Genomic DNA, 17,015 nt, shown 5'->3' with positions numbered 1-17,015 from the left:
AGCTGAGTGGGCCGAAAGGGTGTTGGCCAAGGTAGAATGGTAGCCAGGGAAGTTAGGGCCTCTTGGCCACTGCTGCAATACCAAGCCTGGTTCCAGCCCTGCAGACCCTGGAGCAAGTGCATCCGCTACTGAGGTCCCCAGACCTCAGCTATGGTCTTACCTCTTCCTGCCTGAAAAAGTGTTTAAGCTTTCAAAATGTCATCTATCGAACACCTAGATTATGTAGTTACTTATTTATTATGGGAACAAAGTCAGATGGATGTTTATTCCTCAGATGAATAAGGGAACTTGGAAGTTGTAGTTCAGTGCTTGGAGATAGTTTTTAAGGTCAGTCCAGAAGATACACACCTAGCAGTTTCACAGCCTTTGACAGAAATGTTCACAAATTCTTTCTGTAAGAATGACATTCTGCCTCTCTCAGACTTAGTGCCTGAAAATGTGGTAAAAGTTGACCATTTAAAAGATGAAAGCAATAACCACATGCAAGAAGAAAATTATACTGTTCAGTGGATTGTTTCATGAAGGCAATAGAACTGGATCCAAATAACGCTGCTTATTACTGCAGTAGGGCTGCTGCTCAAAGCAAATTAAATCAATACATAGATGAAATAAAAAACTGTGAAAAAGCAATAGAAATTGATTCAAAGTATACCAAGGCCTATGGAAGAATGGGGCTGGCCTTAATTGACATGAATAAATTTGAAAAGCAGTTATACGTTATCAAAAAATCATTAGGTCTTGACCCTAAAAATGATTCCCATAAATCAAATCTGAAAATAGAACAGAAGTTAAGAAAGGTATCTAGTTCTATAGGAACTGGAGTGAGCTTTGATATGACTAGCCTAATTAATTATCCTGCCTTCATTAGTATGGCTGTAAGCTTATGCAGAACCCTCAGATTCAACAACTAATGTCAGGAATGTTGACAGATAGCATTGGGGTACTCTTGGAGTTGGGGGCCTAACTGACCTGTTTAACCTTATGCAAGTAGGCAGCAGTTTGCTCAGCAGATACTACAACAGAATCCTGAACTTATAGAACGACTGAGAAATCGCATCTGGAGCACGTTGTTCAGCAGCCCGGAAGAGCATTCCGATTGGATCAGGGACCCTATCCAGAGAGCAAATGGCTTATGGCCCTGAAGTATTCACTGTAGATAATGGCCCAAACCAACCAACCAACTAAACAAACAAAAAGCACCTTATCCGGTCAGATAATGAAGGAAAACATCTTGTGTACATTCTCAAAAAAAAAATAAATAAATCTGTTCTTGGGACCAGTAGATAACGTAATGGTTACATTGTTGGACTCTGCTCACGGATGCGTGTGTGTCCATGCTCCAAGTCCCAAGAGGAGAAAGTAGGAAAAGGGACTGCGGCATGGCCACCCCCTCTGGAGGGTGCTTTTGCTTTCTAGCTCTCTGTCTCTCCAGTGAGCTCATGTAACCTGTAGCAAAAATCTCTCAAATAAATAAATGAATAAAAATAAATTTTACAAAAAGTCTCTTTAGATGATAGCTTCATCACAGATTTAAAACTAACACAACTCCTTTGGAAACAAATGATCAGTAGTCTCTTTAAGTAAAATGCTAACATAGCACTACTTCAATTTTCGAACTTCTATTATCCTATTTATATAATAGACTTAATAGCAAAGTATATTTATTACATAGTAGGGCCGTTCATTGGTGAGTTCCTCAGTTCCAGTGCCTTTAAGAAAAGTTTTCTGAGAGGTAGATGACAAAGAGGAAAGATTTCCCATTCTGTTTAGGAAAAACAGACTTGCCACCTAGCAGCATATCAGGAGAGAAGACACTTCTTATCTAGGGTTTACCTTGAGTCGATAATGAATATATTACATAGGTGCAGTACTATCTTTAATGCGACTTCTTCTGATGAAAAGATGGAATCTTAGCTGGTGGAAAGAAATGCTTTGAAAAGAAAAAAATAATGTGAGCATGTAGAAAGTGGAGATAGGATGCTCAAGTTTTCTGCATAGTTCAGAATTCATTTTCTCCGCAGTTTGTTATTGGTAACATTAGCATGGCCTATTATGCTAAGTACATAATAAAGGATACTTAGAAATCCTTAATGACACTGCTTAGTTCAGTGATATAACTGTTCCCCTTCATTATCACAATTTTCCTGGGGGTAATCTTACCTTAGAAATGATCAGAAACATCTATATTTAAATAAGTCAGTAACTTTTCTTTTTCTTTCTTTCTTCTTCTTTTTTTTTTTTTTTTTGTGGGGGGGGAGAGGTTTTTGCTATAGGGCACGTGTGCTTGCCAGAAAGACAGAGAGACAGAAAGTGAGAAATCACTTCCATGGGAGATGGCTATGCCACAGTCCCTTCTGCTCCATTGTCCTCTCAGGATCTTGGGCACACATGCACACATGTCTGGTGTGAGTTTAAGCCACTGAGTCCAGGACTAGAACTGCAGTCGACTACATGGGAGTCCAGCGACATAGCCATTACACCAACTGCTGGCCTCAAGTTAAGGATTCTCTGAGTGACATTTTATTATGTATGCATAAACATCGATTTTTTTTGAGAGGTTTTTGCAATAGGGTGCATATGCTCACCAGAAAGACAGACAGAGTCAGAGACAGAGAGACAATAAGCGAGAAATAACCCCCCGGGGGGGATAGCCATGCTGCAATCCCTTCTCCTATATTCTCCTCTCAGGATCTTGGGCACACATGCACATATACCTAGTGTGAGGTTAAGCCACCAGGTCTGGGACTCGAACTGTGGTCAGCTACATGGAAGTCCAGAGACATAGCCATTATGCCAACTGCTGGTGCCAACATTAATTTTTAAAAAAACTTAATACTTATTTGATAGGTAATGAAAAGAATTTTTCCCTAACATTATTTGTTCATGTAATCCTCTGCTATAACTTGGCTTGGCATGCCCGTCTTACGCTTAACATTAATTTGAAATTATTTGAACGCAATAGGAGACTTTTTTTGTTTGTTTGTTAATCATAAAATTGATGAAATAAGGCTGACGTGTATTTCACAAGTATGGTGAAGGGAAACTAAAGGAGAAAGTAATATACATCAGTAGTAACATGATAATCATGGAGTCCTATGAAACTGATCTCAAAAGACTAAATATTTGGTATCTTGAAGCTTAAAATTCAATTTTTCTTTCTCTTTGTGAAATTAGAACAGTGATTATAAAATTTCACTGTAAGAATCCCCTGGGGAAGTCATTAAAAATGCCGATTCAAGGCAACACCTTCACTTTTGGTTTATTAGGCCTTGTAATAAAGCCTAAGAATCATTCATTTTTAAATTTAATTTAATTTTGTTTTATTTCAAGTTCTTTTATACTTTCAATCATGTTATTTAGCTTGCAAAGTGAATATTCCAATATGTGTAAATTTCTTCCCAGTCCAGTTGATAATATTATAATAGGAGACTTTTTTTGTTTGTTTGTTAATCATAAAATTGATGAAATAAGGCTGACGTGTATTTCACAAGTATGGTGAAGGGAAACTAAAGGAGAAAGTAATATACATCAGTAGTAACATGATAATCATGGAGTCCTATGAAACTGATCTCAAAAGACTAAATATTTGGTATCTTGAAGCTTAAAATTCAATTTTTCTTTCTCTTTGTGAAATTAGAACAGTGATTATAAAATTTCACTGTAAGAATCCCCTGGGGAAGTCATTAAAAATGCCGATTCAAGGCAACACCTTCACTTTTGGTTTATTAGGCCTTGTAATAAAGCCTAAGAATCATTCATTTTTAAATTTAATTTAATTTTGTTTTATTTCAAGTTCTTTTATACTTTCAATCATGTTATTTAGCTTGCAAAGTGAATATTCCAATATGTGTAAATTTCTTCCCAGTCCAGTTGATAATATTATAAAGTTATCTTCAATAGATAATACCCTATTTCCTTGTCCCATTTTAAACAGTGCACTAGATAGTTCTAAAGTAGGTCCAAGGACCCTAATTTAGAGCAACATAGGTTGGAAGTTTCTTCTTAATTACCAGCAATACCTAAGTGTCTGGGCTCAGACTAAAATGATGATTTAGTTGAACCTATAGTTCTGGCCAAAGGATAGCAGGACCTGTATATTAAGTCCTCTGAATTGACATGTCTTATATTCTATGTAAATGAATTCAACATCTCATGAAGTTAGACTTAGCTCTTAGTGTTCATATGTTTATCAGAATGAAGTGCTACTACTAATCACATAAAAGTTCTATAATTAAAAAAAAAACATAAACTAGATGCTTAATTAAAAATTAGTCACTCTTGGGGCCAGCAGATGACATAGCAGTTATGTTGCTGGACTCCACATTGGCTGACCGTGGTTTGAGTCTTGGACCCACTGGGTGCATGCTCAGGATCCTGGGAGGAGGATGGAGGACATGGACTTGCGGTGTGGCCATCACATTAGGGAAATGATTTCTCACTTTCCTTCTCACTGTCTCTGTCTCTCTCTCTCTATCTCCCTCTCCCCAGTGAGCGCATGTGCCCTAAGGCAATAACTTCTTAAACAAAAAATTGGTCACTCTGATGTAGTGTTGAAGAAGCTTATGTTTCTAGCAAAACTATCTCAAGTACATGTTTTCTAAATTGATAAAATTAATAAGTTTTTAGCTGACTATAAAATTGAGGAAAAATACAAATTATCAGTATCAGAAATGAAAATATACTACAGTCTGCAGACATTAAAAAGATGATTAGAAAACACTATGACTAATTCTAGGCTTATATATTAATACTTAACTTAAATGAAACAAACTCTTTTTATAGATAAACTTTCCCCCTATATATATATATACAGAGAGAGAGAGAGAGAGAGAGAGAGAATCCAATTTGTAATTAAAAGCCTTCCAAAAAAGAAAACAGGCTCAGATAACTTTAGTGGTGAATTCTACCAAATACTTAAGAGAGAAATAGCATCAATTCTACACAATGTCATCCAAAAAACAGGAGAGAAGAAATAAATTTGCTACTAATTTTATTTGGTCAGTATTACCCTGATAAAATCAGATACAGCATAAGACAAAGTACATTAAAATAATCTCTTCATGTGCTAGTATCTGTACTTAAGTTAGCTATTCCCAGTAATGGGAACTGGTGTATTTCTTCCATTTAGCTTTTCTAATTTGTTTCTTTGCTAATATACCACTCATTACAAATTCAATTCATATCTTATCTGTCTACTTACCTGCATTTTCATTATATCCAGGTCATTTTTTTTAAGAGAGGTTTTCGCTATAGGGCGTGTGCACTCGCCAGACAGACGGAGAGAGACATAGAGACAGAAAGCGAGAAATCAACCCCCAGAAGGGATGGTCACGCCACAATCCCTTCTCCTCTATTCTCCTCTCAGGATCTTGGGCACGCACGCACACACGCCCGGCATGAATTTTAAACCACCGGGTCCAGGACACCAACTGTGGTCAATTACGTGGGAGTCCAGCTACATAGCCAGTACGCTAACTGCTGGTTCCCTATCCAGGTCATTTTTGTTCTTCAAGTACCTTTGGTCGCTTTGGAATCACAGCATTGCAAACTATTTCGACTCAACTTTGCTTGGTTGAATTTTCTAGCTACTCAATATTATAAGCAATGCCACATATATTTTGTTCCTTGTCTGGAATAGTCTGTTATGTCACTAGAGAAACAAGAGGGGATTACAGTAAATCTTTGTATACATTCTACTTAGGAATGCTTGGCTTCCATTAACCACATTTCATTGCAGTAGCTTTAGTTGTTATGATGCTAAGTAAAACTGGACTTGTCCTTTTTATACAAATGACATTTTAATTTAATGTACTAAATTATTTATCTAGTTTAAAAATAGAGCTTGGGAACCAGCAAGATGGCGTAATGGTTACATCACTGGACTCCCATGTAGTTGACTACAGTTTGACTCTGGGCTGGGTCTGCTTAAATTCACGTCAGGCACATGTGTGTGCATGCCTAAGATTCCGAGAAGATAATGGAGGAGAGGGGATTGTGGCATGGTCATCCCCTCTGGGGGATGATTTCTCACTTTCTGTTTTTCTGTCTCTGTCTTTGTGGCAAGCCCACATACCCTATAGCAAAAAAACTCTATACACACACACACACACACACACACACACAGTTTGAACAGATCATTTCTAAAATGGCATTATCTAGCCCTTAATTCAATGTGTTTTATTGTTTATAAACACAAGAGACTTTGTAGTTAAATCAACATATATAAAGAATTCCAAGTGATCATTAAGTCTTTGATTTTGACATAGAGTGAAACAGAAGGTTCAGTCATGAAAAGATGCTTAAAAATGATTTAAGTGTTCAGTACAGTAGCTGTAAAATCTTAGTTCATCCTTTAATCAATCATCACCATTTTGGAAGAAAGACAACATCCATTTTACACTGCTTACACTTTATTTTACACAGACATTTCATTAACTATTACCCCAGTTTGTGATGCAAATGCAAACTTAAATACAGCTTTCATTTTGGACCAAATAATATGTCATAGTCATAAGTAATTATGCATCTAAGAAAAACAACTCAATACTTAATAAAGGCAATAAAATATTGCATTGAAAATATGTGCAGTGCTAATGTTTTCTACTTTTGAGCTTTGGATTTTTTGGGGGGGTTTCTCTTCTTTTTTTTTTCCCTTTTTTTAATCGTCAGAGAGTATGTGCATTCACCAGAGATAGAAAAAGGTAGAAACCACCCCCAATATGACATGGTCATTTTTCAATCCCTTATCCTTCATTTGTCCAGCCTGTCTGAATTTGGAGCACTTGCCCTGTGGCACACAAGAAAAAATTTGTCCTAATTAGACTTTAAATGTTTCCCATTATCTTTCTTTTCTAAAGATTTTAGGCACATATAAAATGTAGTAGTATCCAAATCTTAAAATACCTTGATCAATTCAAGACAGGCAATATGAACTTGATGTACATACAAGTTCTCAAAGTCAATTGAAATATGTAAAATTATTTGACCTTAAGATAATATTACTCGGGATCAGCAGTTAGCATAATGGCTGTGTCGCTGAACTGCCATGTAACCAACTGCGGTTCGAGTCCCAGACCCAGTGGCTTAAACTCACACCAGGCACGTGTGTGTGCGTGCCCAAGATCCCAAGAGGAAAATGGAGGAGAAGGGATTGTGGCATGGCCATCCCCCCTGGCGGGTGACTTCTCGCTTTCTATTTCTCTGCACCTCTCCGTCTTTCTGGTGAGCACATGCGCCCTATAGCAAAAACCTTTCCAAAAAAAAAAAAAAAGATAATATTACTCAACATTTATGTTTAAAGCATTTCTGTTTCCTCTTATCTGTATATTCTTAATAGTCATCCCTTAATAATAACTTGTTTTGTTTTAACAAAAAAGCTATGTTGGTTCAATGAATAATCTAATCTTAATAGACTATGTTAAGACAGTAGAGACTACCTTTCTTTACAAATTAATGCCAAATAATAAAATAATCTGAAAGTATGCCATTGAGTAGTTCTGTAATCATGCTAAAGTCATTTACCTTATCTAGTCTTGGTTCCTTTGATTGCAAAATAAAGTTTTAATCAATAATATCTCCTAACTCCTCTTAAACACAGATTTTAATCAGAATTAATATATATTTTGATACAATAAATGTAGAAGCAGAATAATTTAGATGCTAATTAATGTATGCTAAAAAAATAAAAAAGCAAAAAACCTCTCAACAAAAAAAAATAAAAAATAAAAAAGCAAAAGACATCTTGTAATTTATCTCACAATAGTCACTATTGCAAATAATTTTGCTATTTAAGTTATGTTATTCACCTTTGCCAATTCACTCATGCTGAGACTCTGTTTATACTCCTGTACACAGCACATTCAATAACAGGAAAATGTTATCCAGTTGTTGAACTACCCAATCATCTCCACATAAACTTGTGCCAAAGTAGCATTTTTAAAAGAGATTGACCCACCCTCCCCCCACTGATTTTTTTTTTTCTTTCAAATATTTCCTGCACTTGGGTTATAGGCAACAGCTGGCCAGTCAGTGGAAATTTTTACAAAACTCTTGGCTTTCCGTACCAGCCTAATAGCAGATGAGTACTTCCCCACTACAGATGAAACGACTGTTTCTCTTTGGATAGGTTTTCCCATTAAATAAACTTTGACATTGAAATCTAGGTTTAGATTTGGGATTTTGGGACTTCACCAAGTTAAAGAGATGCTTGCTGAAATGTCTGTTTTATTTTGCTTATTCAGAAACATATTAATTATTCTGTAAATTTAGTAGCAATCATCAAGTATTATTTTAAAATAATTACTTTGTGAAGAGGTGGTACTTATAATATTTGGTATTTTTGGCTCATGAAGTAGACTTCAATCTCATGAAAATTACTTAAGTTATCAGCATTTCTTTTTCCTGAATACGAATGAACCTTTCCAACTTTTTTAGTGACAACCACTCTGCTTAAATCGGCCCAAAAAGAAGTTCAACACCAGGAAAATGTCTAACAATGGCTTAATAGGAAAGCGGAAGATCTTTAAATGCTTATACCTGTATTTCTTTTGGGCAAATTGCCCTTTTTTGACCTGTTTCCTGTGTGTAAAATGATGAGTTTGCATTAGATGATTTCCAAAATTTCTCCAGCTTTAAATTTCTAGGACTCTGTGACCTCATTTACAAGTCTCACTAAGCTAATTTACTACAGATGTACCCTTGTTCAATATCAATGCCAATGAGCATCAGCACTGGGAAACAGCTAATAACTTAAATGTTTTTGATGGTTCAGACAGATTTACATAAGTGGAAGTACAATTTAGTTCTCATTATATTGAACTGGATGTCTCCAGTCATTCTCTGATATCTGTCACAAATAAGGTAGGAATTCCTACCTACCTCCAATATACTATCTTTGTTATCTTTTCCATTCCTACTCTATTCTTTGTCTTCTATCATATTCTACTGATTCAGTGAGATAAGCACCAGTATAAGAGGAATAGCATTTGTTATTCTCCCAGCCTCATGTTCACCTCACCAAATGCTCAGATACTCTGCCTATGACTGTAAGGCACAGGCCTCTCAGGGGTCAATGTGATTACAAGACGATAAAATGATGATCGAGTTCCATGGCACAGTGGTAACGTGTTGCTCAAGAGAAGCTGGATCCCACATACTGACCACTGTTCGGATACCTAGCCAAGTCAGCCCATGTGAGCACCCATGATCTGAAAGACTAGAGGGAGGGGATTGCAACGTGATGACCCTGTGGAGGGTTTCCCCCTTCACTTTCTCTCTGTCACTCTCACTTGCACATGTATGCACTCAATCATAAATAAAGCAGAAATTAATAAAATGGACTGTGACTAATATTGCCTTTTAATTTTTTGTTTTGCTTTGAATACATTCATTAGTGTTTTCTCCTTTATTGTTTTTTAAGTTCTTTTCTTTTTCTTTATATCTTTATTTCTTTATTATGAGATACACACACACACACACACACACACACACACACACACACACATGATTATCCTGCCACACTCCAGCCTCAGCTTCAGTCATCCCAAACAATAATGCCAGGAAAACCTTGGGACTGAAACCGTATACCTTCCCATGTGGGTTCAGTATTGCAAAGTGTTATATTACAACAAGCCATTTTTTTATCTCTTAATAAATTCTGCCAAGTAACAATATTCCCAGCCTCGGTAAATTAATCAAAGTTAATTAAGACGATCCTTTGTCATTCTACCAGAAATTAAACTTGCTCATTTCTCTTCTCTATGACCCATTGAGCTCAATAAGAATAGGGAGTCATTAGTCAGATGGAATCCTTAGGGGCCAACTTTAACTTCCTATTAAAGGGACTATGATAAATGATACCAATCCCTTTTCACTTCTCATTTTGATGCCTAGAATTGGTATTATCATCTTGTGGTTATAAAGACAGACCAAAAAAAAAAACCAACCAAACAAACAAACAAAAAAAACTGAATGACTGAACCAGAGCATAGTACCATTAATGTTCAGAATTCTTGTCATATGAAAGGAAATTAAGATATCTGTTTGTGATGGATGCAGTGCTGTGCAACCTGGATCTTCCCTATAGGATTGAAGTATTCATTCTCTCAGCTGCTAGGATTATGAGCTGACCCCTCTCCACTGTCAAGCCATCTTACAGAATCACGTCAGCAGAAGAAAGTCTCCTTGCCCAAGAAGTCCCTTTTCTGTGGAAGTTCACATGCAATGCTTAGTTGAATTGGAAGTAAAAAGACTTGGTGTGGCCAGCAGGTGATGTGATGGTTAAGTTGGCTGAATCCCACATGGTCAACTACATAGTTTGAGTCCCAGACTTGGTAGCTTGAAAAACATGCCAGATGCATGTGAATGTGTGCCCAAAATTTCAAAAGGAAGGAGAAATAGAGAATGGGTTAAAGCACGCTCATACTCCATGGGGAAGTGTTCTCATTTCTCTCTTTCTTTATCTCTTTCTCTCACCAGTGAGCACGTGTCCTCTGGCAAAATTTAAAATTTAAAAACAAAAAAAATGCCTTGGCATTTCTCTCTCTCTCTCTCTCTCTCTCTCTCTTTTTTTTGGAGAGGATTTTGCTATAGGCTGTGTGCATTTGCCAGAAAGACGAAGAGAGACAGAGAGACAGAAACCGAAAAATCACTGCCCTCAGGGGAGATGGCCTTGCTGCATTACCTTCTCCTTCATTCTCCTCTCAGGATCTCAGGCATATATGCACACAGGCCTGGGATGAATTTAAGCCACTGGGTCCAGGACTGGAACCACGAGAGATTACATGGGAGTCCAGCTATATAACCATTACACCATCTGCTGGTCCCTCTCTCTCTCTTTTTTAAGAAAAAGATTTTTGCTGTAGACCGTGTGTGCTCTCCAGAGAGAGAAAGAGAGAGAGAGAGAGTAAATCGCCCCCTACTGGGGACATCCATGCCCAAATCTCTTCTTGGGCATGCATGCACATGCATCTGGCATGATTTTCAAGCCACCCAGTCTAGGACTTGAACTGTGGTCCATGACATGGTGTCCAGCACCCCAACCAATACACCACCTGCTGGTTCCAGTGCTTTTGTTTTTGAACAGGACACCTCTGAAGGGCCGTTGTGGAGCTTCCCGTATACTTGGCCAAATCTTTCTAATGAATAAAATTCAGCCCAATGTCCTCCCCAGAGTCCTGCTTCCTTCATTCTCCATAAAGTGATGTTTCTGAGAACACTTGCTATGAAAACAGCTGGTGCTAGTCTCTGACTAAATTCAGCTTCTGAGAGAACCTACTTCACAATATTGTTTAATCCACTGCTAGGTTTTTATTATTTCCAGTCAAAATTATTCCTAATTTCTACATAAGTATATGAACCAATTGGGTGACTGGTGAAATGTTAAAGTACTCACCACTGGGTAAAACTACCTGTTGCCAACGTCAACAAAAGAGATATTGTAGTGTGATGGAAAACCATGATCCTTTCAGGATGTTGGGTTCAAATCCAAAATACTTGAGCCTTTTCAAGTCTAAGGTGCTTCAATGTTAAATGAATTCATAAGACATTCCTTATTATTTAATTTTATTATTCTTGGCGAGCAATAAAAAGGTAACATATATAATGCCTCCAATACCTGTAGTCATTTCTTGACAGTTTCGGTGAGGACTCAACAAAATAACACATGAATAATATCTAACATATATAGTTCCCCCTCTATAGATAGTAGCTAATGTTAGTATACTAAGTTTAAAATTGTTTCCCTGAAATAACACCAGTCTAAAATTATATTTCCAGATTTGAGCACTTAAAGACCTATTTATTTCAATTTTATGTAAAAATACATGTACGAGGAGGCCAGCAGGTGGCATGGAGGTTAAGATGGCTGGATTCCACATTGCTGACTATACAGTTTGAGTCCTGGACCCAGCAGCTTCAAAAACATGTCAGACCCAAAGTTCTGAAAGAAATGAAGGAAAAGGGATTGTTGCATGGCCATTCTGCTTGGGGCCTTCTTCTTACGTTCTCTCTCTTTATTTCTCTTATTCTTGTGAGCATATGTACCCTATCGAAAAAAATTATGTATGTGTATATATGGCACGAAGTGGCACGATTTGAGAATCTAGGGCAAACAAGTGTGTTCTCCCTCAGAACTGTGTCTGGCAACTCTGAGCTCTGAGGAGATGGGGAGCGCACGGGTGTGCCTTGAGCAAAGAGCAAGATGGATTTACATATGGTAGGACACACATGCTTCTTTCACCCAAAAGATTCAGAAACTGAGACTTTTGGGAGAAACCTCTCCCAATTTTGGCAGACACTTTATCATTCTCATGGGTTGGTCAAGGTTAGTTTCTTTTTGGAGCCAAAGTTCCTCCTGGAGGAACAGCCACTGAGTAGATTGCTTTTGTGTTGGGCTTCAGCTCTGTCTATGTCAGAGTTTGTGAACTGGCTACTTTCAAACCAAACCTGGTCCACAGATAACTGTTTAGTTGTTTTTGTTTTATTTTGTTTTTGTTCTTTGGAGGTTTTTTTGTTTGTTTTACCTACATTCTATTTAAAAATACACTACCAACATATAAAACTGGGATATTTCACACCAAAGCCTAGATTTCTAGCTATGGTTAGAAAACAAATTCAAAAATCATCAGAAGACTTGGCTACTCTGGGGTTACAATCCTGCATAACAACAACTAGCTAGATGTAGGTAGCAGCTCTCAACAAGTAAAGAAGGTGCTCTTGTTCAGCACTCTCCACCATTCCACAGACCTGGGCATCAGTTGCCATTTATAACCACATTTGCCCCACAGTCTTATACAGTGTAGAGAACTATTTTTCTACAATGTCTTAATCAAAGTCAGGATTTTAAAAAAAGGAAAAAGAAAAAGTAGGGTTTCAATTTTAAAAAATAATGAAGAGTATTTTCTTATCCAGTTGAAGAATAATATAACACATTTAATCCTGTTTTCATTTGTTGATATATATATATATGTGTATATATAATATATAATATATAATATATATATACATAAAGAAAAAGGGTGCATGAGCTTGCCAGAGAGAGAGAGAGAAAGGAGAGAGTGAAAGTGAGGAAGCACCCTCCGGGGGAGTGACCACACTGTGATCCCTTTTCCTTCATTCTCCACTCAGGGCTTTGGACACCCACATACATGCATTCAGCATGTTTTCCAAGCTGCCGAGTCAGGAATTCAAACCATGCACTTGATGATGTGGGGTCCAGTCACCTTCACCACCACACTAATGGCTGGTTGAAATTCTATTTAAAATATATTTGCCTGACCCAGAATCAAGGAGAAATTCTCACATCTCTTTGGAGTTTCATAAAGAAATATAAATTTGGTATAATGACAGCCTTCTCTCTAAGTACATGATATTGACTTTGGGGTTGGGACTTGACATATCGTAAGGGCTCAACCACTTTGGTAAGTAAAAGAATGTATGAATTAATTAATTTTACTAGGAAACGATCTAGATTCAACTAATTTTATGCCACATACATCATACAGATTCTGAATGAGGTCCTCTAACCTCTGGTGTGCAAAAAATTGTGTGTACTTTGAGGTTAACACCTTTCCACCAGCCAAGAATATTCTATAAAACAAGATGAGTCTTTACTTCCGAATGGATCCAGATCCATTAGCCTTTCATAATATACTCTGAAGGACATTTCTCAGGACCTTATGTTCACTTAGGCTCATTTTTTTCCAGATCAGCAGCTAATGAAGACATTGATAATTTGCTTCATATATTTATCAATGACAGAATTTCAGTAAATAATGCCTCCAAGCTCAATTACAGGTTTGTCAACCACATCTAGATTATCATCCACAAAGAGATTTAGTTTACCAGTTCAGTCTGTGTCATGGACTGAAATAAAGACAACAGTACATAAAAGAGGAGGCATGTGTTTGTATGGTGACGTGTGTGTAAACCTGTGTGTGGTATGTAGTAGTGTATGTGGTATTATGTGAGTGCACACATGTACACATATGTGTGAGAGAATTAAAACAGGAGTACCAGAAGCAGGAGTATTGATTCAGGGTCATATCATATGAAGAATGATTAATCAAACTGAAATTTACTAAATTGTAAAAATAACACAGTCACACATGTAAATTGATGACTAGATTTTGAGTAATGCATCTCCTTCCTCTGTGGCTAAAAGAGGTAGAAATAGTAGTGAAGGATAAAAATTCTAACACAAGAAGTATTTTTCTTGGGAAAATATTATCCCTCATCTACCCCTCATCTAAAACCAAACATAAATAAAATGGACTATCTCAGCAAAATTCTTTGTCATTATTACTCTCTCTACTTTCAGCAGAAGCTTGAAAAAGTATTAAATTAGATACTATTTAAAAGCCAAACCATCACCAGGAACTTGTCATTTATGAAAATATATAAGAAAGAAAAAAAATTTGGGGGGGAGAGGTTTTTGCTATAGGGTGCATGCGCTTGCCAGCCAGACAGAGAGAGACAGAGAGATAGAAAGCGAGAAATCACCCCCCAGAGGGGATGGCCACGCCACAACCCTTTCTCCTCCATTCTCCTCTCAGGATCTTGGGCACGCACGCACATGCGCCCAGCGTGAGTTTAAGGCACCGGGTCCAGGACTCGAAAAGTGGTCTTCTATGTGGGAGTCCAGCGACATAGCCATTACGCTAACTGCTGGTCCCTAAGAAAGAATAATCTTTGATCTTCAGCCTTTTAGGTTCAAACACTGGAGGGATGTCATCATTATGTAATATATTTACCTTGGTTTCATGGACAATTGTCATTTTTTGGCTTCTCGGTATGAAAAAGCTTCCATTTCTGAGACATTTACTCTTCTCCCCTCCTCACAGACTCGGTCAATCCAAAGCTCCTACCTAAGACTTCGAATGTGGAAGATAAACACAAAGAGCAAGAGCAATCGAGAAACTCTCCAGACCACAGCACACTGGTGCCAACAAGGATATAAAAAATTGTTCTGCCCAGACTCCCATGATCACTGGCCATTCATGAGTCCAGTTCACCTACCTCATAGAATTTCTAAGTGCTTACAGGTATAATTCTTAACTTTGCTGCAAAACTTAACCAGAGACAATTCCTATTGCTTACAGGCTATACATGGACTCAGCAACTCAGCAAACATCTTCATGAGAGACTTTTATTTATTTATTTATTTTTGAGAGAAAGAATTTTGTTATAGGGCATATGTACTCACTAGAGAAACAGAGAGACAAAGAGACAGAAAGCAAGAAATTATCCCCCAAGGGGGATGGCCACACCACAGTCTTTTCTCCTCCATTTTATTCTCAGAATTTTGGGCACACACATATGCGCACCTGGTTAGAGTTTCGAGTCTCCAGGTCTGGGACTCGAACCATAGTTGGCCATGTGGGAGTCCAGCAATATAACCAATCCGCCATCTGCTGGTCCCCATGAGAGACAATTTTATAAACATCACTGTACGAGAAGTAGAACTGCAGGGGATTTTCTCTGATGCCTTATGGCCAGCACATTCTCCTACAGGAGAAGTCTATGTGATAATCTCCATTAGTCAGAAGGTTCGGAGAGGCAGGGATCCACAGGATTACACACACAGTCACAGGCTCAAATAGTAGAATCTGGTATGTATTTATTCTCATTAGGAGGATTCGATGCTGTAAAAACCAGAGGAAAAGGAAGACGAAATTCTGAGTTTCTGTAAACGTTTACAAGTATTTGGATGAACTATCAGCTGTTTGCTCTCTGACTTCTCAATTTAAATATTTCAGGATGAAGCATTCTGATTTGTATGTTTTAATGTTGAACTTTTCCTTTTGCTGCCTCTGAAGTGATAACTAAACTCCTGTAATAAGTTTCAACTATGTAGTTACTGTTTTTCTATAGTTTACTTTCAAATACTACAATTTTTTTCCTAGGTTTTGGAACTACCTCTGTTATTCATTAAGCAAAACCTATGACTGATTATATGCTCATATAAAAACTTCAAAAAAATCATCTAAGGCATTGTAACACTTGTCAAAAATATATTGACTATTTAGAAAAACAAAATTATTCATTTTAGTGTATTGATTAATTTCTACTGCTTATGATGTGACCTTCCAATTCAAATATTGTTCAAACCCATTATTATATTGCCAATTGCTAGGTTAGGTATTGGGCTTCTAGAATTATCTATCTCTTCTTGTGTCATTCTTATATCTTAAGAAATTTAATGTAATAGTACAAATAGTATGTGCAGCACATTCATTTATCTTAAAATCTGCATGAAAGAAGAAAATACCATTGTGGGGGAAATGCAGGCTTTAGAATGATATGTCTTGGATTGATGTTTCCCTTTTGCTATTACTGTGTTTTTTGGCCAGCGAATACAACTGAAAACAAATAATAAATCTATTTTCCTCTTTTGTGTAATAAATACTTTGAGAGTTTGAAGAACAAAGGAGATTGAATATTAAAAATCTGTATAAACTAAAATGTTTTATAAGTAATAGCTGTACTTACTAATAAATCAAATTATAATGACAAGTTACTATATAAAACATGAATAAGTATCCCAATGTTAGTAAATATATCTTGGCTTTCGAAAAATTTTACTTCCTGAAGCAAACTTCTCTTCACCACCTATCCAGCTTTCTGCCACATTTTGCATTATCATTCACAAATGGAATTAGAGGAGTTACCATATAAAATACCATAATAAATGTTAGGAATGCCAGAAGAGGAAGTGTGCTGTTTTTTTTCTTTCAAATTATAGCAAATGCAAAAAGAAAAAAATGCATATATCTAGAGACCAGAAACCTAATAAAAAGGGACCAATAATACTATTTTAGAAATTCTCAGTCTACCAGATTGTAAAATGTGCTAAAATTAAGAATGTACCTAGAGGAACACATGATTGGAAAACCTAAGATGTGGCAGTAGCAACCTTTTGCTAATAACCTAGATGGATTGCACTATTTTTTTTAAAGAGATTTTTGCCTTAGGGCCCGTGTGCTCCCAGGAGAGAGGGATAGAAACATTGAGAGGGA

The 17,015-nt window shown here is 37.0% G+C and overlaps 1 pseudogene; it reads left to right on the top strand.

Annotated features, from left to right (window-relative positions):
- The first annotated feature begins 195 nt into the window (after positions 1-195).
- On the top strand, positions 196-1,142 carry LOC102495140 (small glutamine-rich tetratricopeptide repeat-containing protein beta pseudogene; annotated as a pseudogene).
- The last annotated feature ends 15,873 nt before the right edge of the window (positions 1,143-17,015 follow it).

This window comes from Tupaia chinensis, unplaced genomic scaffold, assembly GCF_000334495.1.
Source record: "Tupaia chinensis unplaced genomic scaffold, TupChi_1.0 Scaffold141724_1, whole genome shotgun sequence".
Classification (NCBI taxonomy): domain Eukaryota; kingdom Metazoa; phylum Chordata; class Mammalia; order Scandentia; family Tupaiidae; genus Tupaia; species Tupaia belangeri.
This window is presented reverse-complemented; position numbering and strand designations above follow the sequence as displayed.